Source organism: Quercus lobata, chromosome 8, assembly GCF_001633185.2.
Source record: "Quercus lobata isolate SW786 chromosome 8, ValleyOak3.0 Primary Assembly, whole genome shotgun sequence".
Taxonomy (NCBI): Eukaryota; Viridiplantae; Streptophyta; class Magnoliopsida; order Fagales; family Fagaceae; genus Quercus; species Quercus lobata.
The window spans coordinates 22,971,906-22,980,854 of record NC_044911.1 but is presented as its reverse complement, the minus strand read 5'-3'; positions in this window follow the sequence as shown (position 1 = coordinate 22,980,854).

Below are 8,949 nucleotides of genomic sequence, written 5' to 3'. Positions count from 1 at the left end.
CATTTGCAGTTTTGTTACAAGGAACAAAATGAGCTATCTTTGAAAATCAATCAACCACCACCAGGACAGAATCCTTGTTTCTTTGAGTTCGAGGTAAACCCAAAACAAAGTCTAAGCTGACATCTTCCCATGGAGCCTTGGGAACTGGTAATGGTGTGTACAACCCAGTGTTCTGGCTGTGACTCTTAGCAATTTGGTAGGCTCTGCAGCTTCTCACAAGAGACATAACATCATGAGTCAACTTGGGCTAGTAGAAATTTTCTTGAACAAGAGCCAAAGTTTGTTCTCTTCCAAAGTGTCCACCAAGACCTTTCCCATGAGCTTCTTGGATAATTGCTCTTCATAAAGAACATTGATGAATGGACAGTATGTTGTCTTTGAATAAAAAACCTTCTTACTTCAGGAAATGATTAATAGAACCCTTGGAAAAATCTTTCCACACATTACCAAAGTCTGGATCATCATTATACAACTCCTCGAGAACTTCAAAACCTAACACCTGCACCTCCATAGTGTTTAGCAAGGAATGTCTTCTACTCAAGGTATCCGCCACTTGATCAGCTTTCCAGACTTGTGTTTGATAGAAAAATAATAGGATTGAAGAAATTCAACCCATCTGGCATGTCAACTGTTGAGTTTCTGCTGACTATTTAAATACTTCAAAGCTTAATGATCAGAATGAAGGAGAAACTCATTTGGAAGGAGATAATGACTCTAATGATCCAAGGCACGAATAATGGTATAGAATTCTTTATCATAAGTAGAATACTTTTTCTTGCATTCATTTAGTTTCTCACTAAAAAAAGCAATAGGCTTACCCTCTTGGCTTAGCACAACACTAATTCTCATACTTGAAGCATCACAATCCACTTCAAATAATTTGTTGAAATTTGGAAGCACCAGATCGGAGCTTCTGTCACCTTCTTCTTGAGCAATTCAAAACTCTTTTGGGCTTCTTCATTCCACTAAAACTACCCCCTTCAAACATTCAGTAACAGGGGCAATAAAACTGTTGAAATTCTTCATAAAACGCTGATAAAAGGAAGCAAGCGCATGAAAACTTTTAACATCATGGAGAGACTTTGGCACGGGCCAACTAAGTATAACCTCAATTTTGCTTGGATCCATTTTGATTCCATCAACTAAAACAACATAGCCTAAGAACACAAGGCTGTCAGTTAGGAAATGACACTTCTTCAGATTTGCATAAAGCTTCTACTCTTAAAGAGTTTGAAACACTTCATAAAGATGCTCCATATGCTTCTACTGAGACTTGCTGTACATTAAGATGTCATCAAAATACACAACAACAAAGTGACAAATGAATGGCTTAAAGATATGATTCATTAAGCGCATAAAAGTACTAGGAGCATTAGAGAGTTCGAAGGGCATCACCGTCCATTCATATAGCCCTTCTCTAGTTTTGAAAGCTATTTTCCATTCATCACCTGGCCTCATTCGAAATTGATGATAACCGCTACATAGAAGCTAGTCAAGAAGATCATCTAACCGCGAAATAGGAAAGCGGTATCGAATGGTGATCTTGTTTACTACTCTACTGCCAATACACATATGCCATGAGCCATCCTTTTTGTGAACAAGGACGGCTAGAACAGCACAAGGACTCATACTCTCCCTTACAAGGCCTTTTGTTATCAACTCTTCAACCTGCCACTGCAACTCTTCATGCTTTTTCAGATTCATTCTATAAGCTGGTTTATTAGGCAAAACAAAACCAGGCACAAGATCGATGCAGTGCTGCATATCTCTTATAAGTAGAAGACCAAAAGGAATTTCATCAGGAATGACATCACCAAACTCCTTAAGAAAAAGTATCAACAAAGGAGGAATATTCGCTTGATCCTTCTTTTCTCTAACTACAATAGCAAACCCCTCACCACATTCTGTCAAGGCTTTCTCCACCTCAGTTCTAGTCAATAAATTACTTCCCTCCCCAAGTGAAGGTTTGGGAACATGGGTCATTCTTAATGGAACCAAAGCTATTTTAACCCCATCTAGTTCAAAAGAATAAGTATTTTTGAAACCATAATGATTAGTCTTTCTATCATACTGCCACAGTCTCCCAAGTAACAGATGACATGCATCCAAGGGTACAACATCACAAATTACTGCATCTTTATAATTCTTGCCAATAGAAAACTAAATTAAGCACCTTTTATTTACCTTCTCCTCATTGCCTTTGCAAAGCCACTAGAGTTTGTATGTCTGAGGATGATTTTCACTTTCTAGCTTCAACTTTTCCACCATGGTTGTTGCAACAAAATTCTCACAACTTCCTCCATCAATGATAACATCACAAACTTTTCCATGAGAAGTACATCTGGTATGGAAAATATTATTCCGAAATCATTCATCTTCTGCATAGGCTACCTTGAGACTTTTTTGAATAATAAGCACCTCTCCTTGGTTAGCAAAGACTACCTCCTCATTGTAAACAGTAGGTTCATGAATAACCAATGCTGAATCATCCTCATCTTCTATCTCCGCATCTCCCTCCATCAAAGAAACTATCTTGCAGTTTGGACAATCAAAAGCAATATGTCCAAAGCCTTAACATTTGAAATATCTACGGCCTGTACCAGTGGTGTTGGGATGATTAGAACCTGATGTAGATTCATTCTTTGATGATTGCATGACAGTAGCTGTCTTGGGTAGTGCAACAGCCTTAGAAGTGGAACCACTCCCTCGGTTAGAAATACCTTCTCGATTATAGGATTGAAAGTTACTGCCACGCCTCTCCTTCAGTTGCTTCTCCACTTTCATGGCAAGCTTGCAAACATCATTTCCAATAGGTTTGAAGTTGGACCACATCACGGAGTTCAACACGTAAACCTCCAAGATAGTGAGCTATCATTTGCTCCCTGGTTCTATAATATCACATCGAGTCATAAGATGATCAAACTCTGCTGTATACTCCTCTATAGAAAGCTTCTTTTATTTGAAATTATGAAATCTCAAAAAAAGCATCTTGCTTGAAGTGATCAGGAAATTATTTTCTCTTAAGCTCTCTTTTTATCTTTCCCCAGGTCACAATACGATCTCTTCCTTCCTATTGTCACTGCCACTTGAGATGCTCCCACCAAATTGAAGCATGTTTTCTTAGTTTGATTGCAACAATCTTCACCTTGCGATTATCTAGAATATCTTTGAAATCAAAGATTAGCTCCATAGTAGTTGGCCAATCAATGAAATCATCAGGTTGCATTTTCTCCTCAAATTCTGGAATGTCCACCTCATATCATAACCTCGTTGTAAGTTTCTAAGATGACAAGGATGGGGTGGAGTGCTCCCAACAGAGAAATGACTAGGGGCACAGTAAAATGGATTCTCCTCTTCATCATTGCTAACAGCTTCAGATTCTGAATTATGATATCTGGGACCTCACCCTTCATTCTCGTAAAACCCTGGAGTTGTTGAAGTTGTCTCCTTAAATAGTCCATTTCAAAATCTCGATGATCCTTTTCAAGTATCTCACCATTGTTTGATGATGTCCAACCATTGAACCAAAACTCTGATACTAGATTCGTAAGAGGTAACCCAAACTTAACCGATATAATAAATGAAAATAGGCTAGATGAATATATTTTGTATTTTCTGGTTTTATGAGATAAGAAAAAAAAAACACTCAATAATTTAAAGGATAGATAAGCTCACCACCTAAGTAAACCCAAAGGGATACAGATAGCACCACCTTAAGGAATTTAGCTAAGGATATTGTACTATTTTGGCTCACCACTCTATGGGATGCAGATTAACACCACCTAAGAGATACAGAAACCGATACTCGCCACCCAAAGGAATCCACCCAAGGGATAAGAGATAATTTAGAAGAAATCCATCTTCTGAAAAACACAAAGTTTTTAATTTCGAAAATACACTCTACTTTTTATTAGATTCAGCCAAAGGCTTAAAAAGAGCTTGGAACAGCCCCCCAAGCATAGGAAAATGAAAAATAATAATAATATTAATTTGACCAAAGTTAGATATGACTCTTAGGAACTTAGAAACACAATAAATTACTTGTCGGCCTAGGAGACACTAAATAAAGACAAATTGACTTGATTAATAATTTAAAAAAAAAAATAATGGGCTATTATTCTGGTCTTCAAGGAAAGCTTTTGGGCCTGGATTGACATTAGGTTGGGTTTGCTGGATCTTAGGACACTCTAGTGTCACACCCGAAGAAGTTTGAGGCAAGAGCTCTAGATGGACACCATAGATATATATCCTTTTAAGCTGGTAAGAGTACCCTTGTTTGGTTGTTTGAGCTCATAAAAGCACCTTTGTTTTGTTTTTTTTTTTCTTTTTTCTTTTCTTTTCTTTTAAGTGACTCTAGGATAGTAAGTCTCTCGCTTTTTGCTTGCAATTGTCAAAATGGGTTCTGGGATAGTGAACCTATCGTTGCTCGTTTCTTGAGCAACAAAGATGAGAATTCTGACATACGAATCCCACGCAACTCTTCGGAGTTGCACCTCGCCCCATGTATGCGTGATATGTGTTGTGTGTATGGGTTGGGCTCGAGTCGTATGTCAAAACAAAATGTTTTGTCTCTTATTCTTTTGATTCTCTTAGCAAAGCTCGTGAATAAAAAGAGGGGCATTTGTAGACACCGCATTTTGTACCCCTTACCACTCGGGCCCCCGTTCCCTAATAATGCTGAAATTCTTAGACCTAAGGTTGGTTTAGGGCCTAATAAGATGTTAAATTGATTTAAGAAATGTTAAAATTAAAAATATAACTTTTAATAAGCAAATAAATCTATTTTTGGAAAAGTAAAGCAAAGGAAGCCCTTGGCATGCGCACATAGGCTCGATCTTGCGCGCGGATGTAGGATTCTAGAAACATAAAAAAATGCAAGTTTTCTGCATTAATGCTAAGGTTTAGAACAAATCCCACATTGTTTGGGAGCCGTTCTAAACCCTTATTTTCACAATATAAATAGCCATACATGTTACATTTTCAAAACACATAGATATCCTAAGGGAAAACACTAAGATTCACTAGAAATAGTGAATCAAAGGAGTTTTTCGCAAAACATCCTTAAGTCAATTTTCTTTTGATTAAAGAATTTTCTAGCCTTGATCTTTGAGTTTAAGATTACTAATCACATTTCTTATTGATTGTGAATAAATTTGACTAAGGGAAATGGTAAAAAATCAAGCTTAAGAGCTTTTGTTTTGAGGTATTAAGTTCTAAGCTTTTCTTTTTATTTCTTGCTTTTAATTATATTTTAATCTTGTTTCTTTGCTTGTTTTGTATTTGTATGTGTTTATGTAGTTTTTATGTTTTAAAGCATGTTAGGATGTTAGATTCATTGTTTTGAAGTCATGTTTGTTTTCTGTGTTGCTAGGGTTTCTAGGGTGGATTCCACGTGCGCATAATCTTGCCTGTGCACGTAGGCTAGATTATGCACATGCAGACTTGTTCATGTATGCGCATGATCTTGCCTAGAAACCCTAACCCTAGTTTATCTGATCCTGTTTCTCATTTCCTTGCATAAATATGCTTTTGTTCTAGTCTTCCTTTGTATGTTTAAATCTCTATTTCATTGTTTGATCATTCTTTTTCTCTTCACACGTTAAAATTAGGGTTTATCTTTCGTTTCTTTGTTTCGATGCCCTAAACACGCACTCACATGTTCATGCATTAATGCCATAGGTGCTAAGATGCATCAAGGTAAGTAAGGTAAGTCATGCAATCACATATACATGCATTTTGTTTTTAATATTGTTTAGTATTGATGAACGTAATATGATGAATAAGCATTTTGTGTTCTTAATGTTTTCAATGATCTCTTGATGATACCATGATTTGTTTATTGCCTATGCTTCTGCCTTGAATATGATATGATGACATGGTGTTAGATGAATGATAGGTGGATGATATGTATATTAGAGATGCCATGATAAATGTATGTTAGGAGATACCATGATAGATGTATGTTAAGATATGCCATGATAGATGAATGATTAGGTCTTTTTGGGATGATTGATGCCATGTTGTATACTTAGATGTATGATAATGTGTGTGTGTGTGAGTTAGAATGCAATATTGAGTATGTCTTTAATAAGGTTAAGACATAGGATACAATGAGAGGAAACCAACCTTAGGATTGGGCAGTTTTGGGTGCCTAACTCCTTCCCAAAATCGTACCTAAACTTTGAACCCATATTTCTAGTAGTAAGATAAAAAAAATCCTTCCTCAAGAGGACGCTATATATATATGGTTCTTAGACCATTTCAAAAACTAGGTGGTAGACTCCCTTGTTGTGTCCACAGTTGGGTAAAAGACACAAGGACCCTCAAAACATCCCTAATGGATTGAAAGCATCAAGAACATCCCTCAGCAGATCAGAAATCACCAAGGAAACTCCCCCACGAGTTAAGATCATCAACCAAATCCCCAGTAAAGTACAATATCTTGGAAAGACTTCCCTGCAAGTCCAAGGCATAAAGGCAACCCCCTTGAGGATTGTGAAGAAAATTCCCCTTGGAGTTGATGAAACCCCTTTGTGGGTGGAGTCAGTACAACTTCCCTAGTGAGTCATAAAGAAGAAGAAGAAAATTTTCCCAGTGAACTACACACCATTAAAGACTTCCTCTTAGGTCAGAATCACCACCAACACATCCATTGGCAAAGTTATTTTCCCAAGTAGGTCACACACCAAGGACTTCCTCGTGAGTTAGAAATAACAAGAACTTGTGCACATATCCTCTGAGAATTGAATATGTAGGCATAGACCCTATATCAATTAGAAAGGAAGAATACAACACTTGTGCAGATATCCTCCCGGAATTGAATATGTAGGTAAATACCTTATACAAGCCAAAATTTGTGCACATATCCCTAGGGAATTGAATATGCAGGCATAACAGGAGAGGTAGAGATAGAGATAGAGACCAAAGTCACCCTGAGGCGGAGACAAAGACGAAGAAGACGAGTATTATCCAGAGGCGCAAGCCACCCAGAGAAGTTTGAGACAAGAGCCCCAAATGGACACCACAAATATGTATCCTTTTAAGCTCGTATGAGCACTTTGTTTGTTTGATTAATGGTTGCGGCCGTTGGCCATGTTTGTTTTTCTTTTTTAGTGACTCTAAGATAGTGAGTCACTCATCTTTTGCTTGCAATTGGCAAAATAGGTTTTGGGATAGTGAACCTGTTGTTGATCATTTCCTGAGTAACAAAGGTGGAAATTCGGACATACGAATCCCACGTAACTCTGCGGAGTTGTACCTCGCCCTATGTATGCGTGTTATGTGTCGTGTATGTAGGTTGGGCCTGAGCCATATGTGGAAACAAAAAGTTTTGTCTCTTATTCTTTTAATTCCATTAGTGAAGCTCACAAATCAAAAGAGGGGCATCTGTAGACATTGCATTTTGTACCTCTTACGACTCGGGCCCCTATTCCCCAATGATGGTAAAATTCTAAAGCCCAAGGTTGGTTTAGGACTTGATTAGATTATAAATTGACTTGAGGAAGGTTTTTATGAAAAATATAACTCTTTTATGAATAAAATAAAGTAATTTTTGGAAACTAAATGCCATGGAACCCTTAAGGTTGCATATGCATACGCGCGTATGAATACACTAGTTTGATGTATGTGTACGCATACACAAGCTTGGGCACGCAGCTAAGGCTCCAGAAACTATGAAAGACACGTTTTTCTACATTGAACTTGATGTTTGGAATGGATTCCACATCGTCTAAGAGTCATTCTAAACCCCAATTTTTCAACTATATAAAGCCTAACATGGTATATTTCAAAGACACATAGAAAATCTTAAGGGAAAACACAAGATTCACTAGAAATAGTGAATCAAAGAGGGAGATTTTCACTAAACATCCTCAAGTCAATATTTTCTGATTGGGGCCCTTTTCTGGCCTTGATCTTCGAGTTTTAAGATTACTAATAACTTTTGTATTTGATTGTGAAAAAATTGACTGAGGGGAACGATCAAAATCAAGTTTGAAAAGCTTCTTGTTTGAGGTACTGAATTCTAACCCTTTACTTTCCATTTCCTTGTTTTAATTATGTTTTCCTTTTGTTTTCTTGCTTTGTTTATGTTGTAACATGTTTAGGTAACCTCGAGTTTAGTAGCTTTCTATTTTAAAGCATGTTAGGTTGTTAGTTTCTTTAATTTTTGTTTCTGCTTTTTTGTGTTTCTATGCTTTTGGGTTAGGGTTCTAGGGCGTGTTTACGTGCGCAAACTCGAAGTATACGTACACATACAACTGATCTGCGTATGAAGGCCTATGTATGCGCACATATACTTGTGCCCAAAAACTCTAATCTGAGTTTTTCTGCTTCTGTTTCTTTATTTCTTTCACATAATATACCTCTGTTTTGACCTTCTTTTATGTTTTTGAGTCCCTGTTACTTTGTTTGATTGTTTGTTTGCCTTTAACATGCTAGATTAGGGTTTCTTTCCATTTCTTGTTTTGATATACTATGCACATGCATTAATATGATCATGCAATGATGCATAGATGCTGTGATGCAGTAAGGTAAGTGAGGTAAGTCATGCATTCGATGAACATGCATTTTGGATGTTGAACACAACGAATATGTTTGTTTGATGCTTGGATACTATGCTTAGATGTTTGAGCTATATTTGATATCAATACCTTGCTGCCATGTCCATGTTTCTACCCTTGTAATATCTTGTTTGTTTACTGCCTTGGATGAGATGATATGATATGTATGATAGATGTAAGCTAGGTTTGATGTGAATTGCCATTATAGGTGTATGTTGGGATTTTGGGATGATTGATGCCACGTTGATTGCTAGATGAATGCTAGTGTGTGTGAGTTTAGAATAACAATATTGAATATGCCATTAGGTGTCGATTCCGTTTTCACCCTTCATCTAGTCCACTCGGCTAAGGCGTACTTCCCATGAGGAACCCACTTGTCATGGGCGCT